The 4,051-nt window shown below is 31.8% G+C and overlaps 1 long non-coding RNA gene across 1 annotated transcript; it reads left to right on the forward strand.

The window, feature by feature from the left end:
- The first annotated feature begins 508 nt into the window (after nt 1-508).
- On the forward strand, nt 509-2,542 carry LOC128985837 (uncharacterized). Its single transcript, XR_008490080.1, has 3 exons — nt 509-579; nt 1,815-1,993; nt 2,308-2,542. It is a non-coding gene; the product is annotated as an uncharacterized LOC128985837 (long non-coding RNA).
- Nucleotides 2,543-4,051: the final 1,509 nt, after the last annotated feature.

The raw sequence follows: 4,051 nt of genomic DNA on the forward strand, positions 1-4,051 counted from the left end.
AATTCTACCTTTTATTCGTTACAAATAAGATTCATCCCAAAAAACACTTAAATCTAAAAACACCTTAAAAGTAAATGCGACAATTAGATTTTTTTAGAAATCGAAGCCTTACATCATCTACGTACTCGATCGGCTCAGTTCAACATATCCTTCGAGCACTCTGGTTAAGTCGTCTCTCGAATTTTATTCCGCAAGCGATTATCATAGGCTCCAACTGAACTTTCAACTGAGTTAGCTGATTAACTTAGAGAAGAATTTTGGATCAGAATTACATAAGCAATCTAAAGACACTTAGGTCTACCACGTTAAACTGGTTTTACTGTTAAACTTTGTCACTACTTTAGAAGGTATATTGCAACCGTGTAAGAGTTGCCTTTAGTTGATTGAAATTTAACTGCTGGATTAGTTCCTGTGATAACGATACTATGGGTGGATTAATATTGTTTCATTGATGAGCAATAATAAAACCCATTGTTTTCTTTAGTGCGATACTTTACTAGCGATATCAGCAACGATTTTCTTCCGTTTCAGCTAGTTGTGTATACAGTAGTAAAAAAACTACTACCATTTTCTTTTAAGGTTCAGTTGCTAAAACGTATTATTTAAAATTTAACTAATACAGGGTGATTTGTACTCAGTGTGACAAAAATTTTTTGGTGTAAGTACAAAGTAAATGAAGTGTGATGATGCATATCAAATGTTCCAAGTCTAAAAATTAGCTTCCCAAAATATTATTTTATGTTTTTAAAAAATAACCATGCTTTTAAACTTAATACAGCGATTTCTCAATTACCTGTATATGGATTTGAGTAGATAATGTCATTTTCGTGTTCTAAATTAAATTTTGAACAAGAATAGTAGAAAATGAAAGAGGATCAGTTGTAAAAACTCCATTGTAAATAGATTTAAAGATAAAAATTTAGATGTTTGATAAAAATTTTAAAAACAATGGTCTATTGCATTTTTCACACCCTGTATACAAGAAAGTTTCGGAATATGTTAAAAACTGCGCCATTTTATAAGCTTTCCAACCATATGCTTTACTATTGAGGTTTAGATATTTTTTTGTTTGTTTTAGGGGGTTGACTACCAGAAAACAGGGAACTTTTTTACTGTTTTTACTGTTCAAGCTGAATCAAAAATACAACTTTTGCTTAATACATGCCGTCTTTCTATGTTTTAAATGTTAAAGACACCATGCTTTGTAGTCTTCAAACCACTAAAGCGTACATAAGCAGACATAAAGCTCAATGGTGTAGCATATGGTTGGAAAGCTTATAAAATGGCGCAGTTTTTAACATATTCCGACACTTTCTTGTATACAGGGTGTGAAAAATGCAATAGACCATTGTTCTTTAAATTTTTATCAAACATCTTAATATTTATCTTTGAATCTATTTACAATGGAGTTTTTACAACTGATCCTCTGTCATTTTCTATTATTCTTGTTCAAAATTTAATGTAGAACACGAAAATGACATTATCTACTCAAACCCATATACTGGTAATTGAGAAATCACTGTATTAAGTTTAAAAGCATGGTTATTTTTGAAAAACAAAATAATTTTTTTGGAAGCTAGTTTTTATACTTGGAACATTTGATATGCATCATCACACTTCATTTACTTAGGAACTTACACCAACAAATTTTTGTCACACTGAGTACAAATCACCCTGTATAGTTTATTAAACATTACTATGGCTTGAAAAGTAGAATCGTATGTGATATAAACTATAGGACAAACATGGTTATACATCTAGCTAAAAGTTGATGTAGTAGACTAGCACTATTTCATATCTGCTTTCTATTACAGATAATTGCCACTAGGTGAGTTTTTTATTTTGCGCGTCGGTAGCATCACGGACTTGGGCCCAAAGCAGCGATGTCGTGGGTTTGGAACTTGGCAATACTTTTATCAGTACCGGCTCACCCCTCACTTTGTTGGATACTTTAACCGAGAGGCTTTTGTGGTCCATGACAGAAATATTCAAGGTAAATGAGGCCGCAAACTTCAATAAGGTTTTGTAAATACTTCAAGAAGGTAAATCAATAATAATGTACTCCTGATTTAAGATAAAACTATTAAAAAACAACGTTGATAATTTTTTTTACAGATAAACTGTTAGGTTACTAATAGACGTAGTTAGAAAGAATCATTAGTAACAAATAAAAAAAAGTAAATTTTTCTACATTTATGAAACACAAAATACTAATGAAGAATAGTATTGAAAAGATTTATGGAAAACACAAAAAGTACATGACTTTTTTAAAGATGGTAAAGCATACTAATACAACATTTACTACAGCGTATGATGGACGCCAAAGTGTTAAGAAGCTTCTCCAACTTAAGCTTGTTAAGAGCTAATTACGAGGAAAGGAGTATCAAGGGACCAAACAAGAAGTGAGCGATCTCATCAATTATGGAGATTCGGTTAGGTGAAAACCTTCATACACTTTGTTTGAAGCCTAGAAAGCTTGAATCCTAACTATTGTGGACCCCATTTGTGTACATGTAAACAAAATAACAAATGATCAAGTTTTGTTGCTTTATACCTTTGAATTCACGTTTTTTAAAGTAATATTTGTATATATGGTGTTTGGTAGGCAAGTTGAAATGACCTGTAGAATGTTAAGAATTGGTTACTACTTTATTACTCTTGTAATTGATCGTAGCAAGTTACCCTCAGAATCTGAATCGAGCAAAAAAAAACTTGACACCACAATGTTACGATCAATGGAATTAAGGTAAGCTGATAGTTATAAAAATATGATTCCTTAATATTAAAATAGGGAAGGTGATGGACAAGGCCTTCAAGCAGATTTTTTGTTAACCAACAAAACTAAGGATTACAATAGAAAATAATTAAAGTGAAAAATGTATCAAATTCGTTCAACAAATTAAAATGAAATCCGTCAATATCATAGACAGACTATACTGCAGGTTCAGCCTGATCTGGTTTAAGTGTACATTATCCATATCGCTAATGGAACTATAATACTACCAATCGATGACTCAGAATCTGAAAGAGGTATAATAGTTAAAGAAAACAGTCCTTTTTGTCCTATTTTCACTAGTAAGTAATAAATTTTAAAATATAATTAGGCCATTTCACAATTACATTGAAATAATCAGTAATATTTTTTATAACAATTAATTCCAACCTTTCTTTGTCCACGACAATTATTTTATATCAGCTATAATTAGCTATAATACATACCAATGTGTTGGAAAATATTACATTTGAGATTATAGTATTCCTATAATCAGGGATTCATTTTATAACAAAATCACAACTTAGTGTTAAAGATTTCATACTATACAAGATGGCAACGAAACTAGAGATAACATTATAACGAAAGAAGAACTAGAAGAGCTGACGAGAATTCATGTGTCTTGAAAACATGAGGCTAGAGTTTATAGGCCACCACGTGTTGCTGGTTTGCTACGCAATCTTTCTCCGATTTCGTTTATTTCGTCAACAAAATCTTTCTTAACAATCTTATGAATGTTTTACAAAGGAGTGCTTTACTAACACAATTATTTCGTAATTTAATAAACAATATTATAACAAAATTATTTTTGACAATAAACACACCATAACACACAAATACAAAATGTAAAAAAGGTCCAAAATTTCAGATTTTGGTTGTTTAGTTGAGTTTACTCTTTATTATTTTATTATTGGTCAATATTCGACATGTCCAGTCATCTGTTTCCAGACATGCACTTTGTCGAGCAGTTTTGTGATAGCGCGGCCTCACGTGATTGGTCAGATTTTCAAATATCGAAGAGTGGGAGAGACGCTATGATATTTGTAACGACTAAATTCAGTTCCGCTTATGTCTTCACCATGGTAACTCCCGTGTACTCGCGGTTAATATTACATTACGTATTTATTGCACGTGGTCTCTTTACCAGTGTTTTATCTTTCATGTTCCTTTTCAAGGTTTTCTAATTTGGCCTGAAGCTCTTGTGTTTCCTCAGTAACTGAGTTGAGTTGTTGCTTGAGGTCATCATGTTCAACTTTGAGGTTGGTGTACAGTCGCCGC

This window comes from Macrosteles quadrilineatus, unplaced genomic scaffold (assembly GCF_028750875.1).
Source record: "Macrosteles quadrilineatus isolate MER2022 unplaced genomic scaffold, UCM_ALF_1.0 Scaffold_2__2_contigs__length_208266976, whole genome shotgun sequence".
In the NCBI taxonomy this organism is placed as follows: domain Eukaryota; kingdom Metazoa; phylum Arthropoda; class Insecta; order Hemiptera; family Cicadellidae; genus Macrosteles; species Macrosteles quadrilineatus.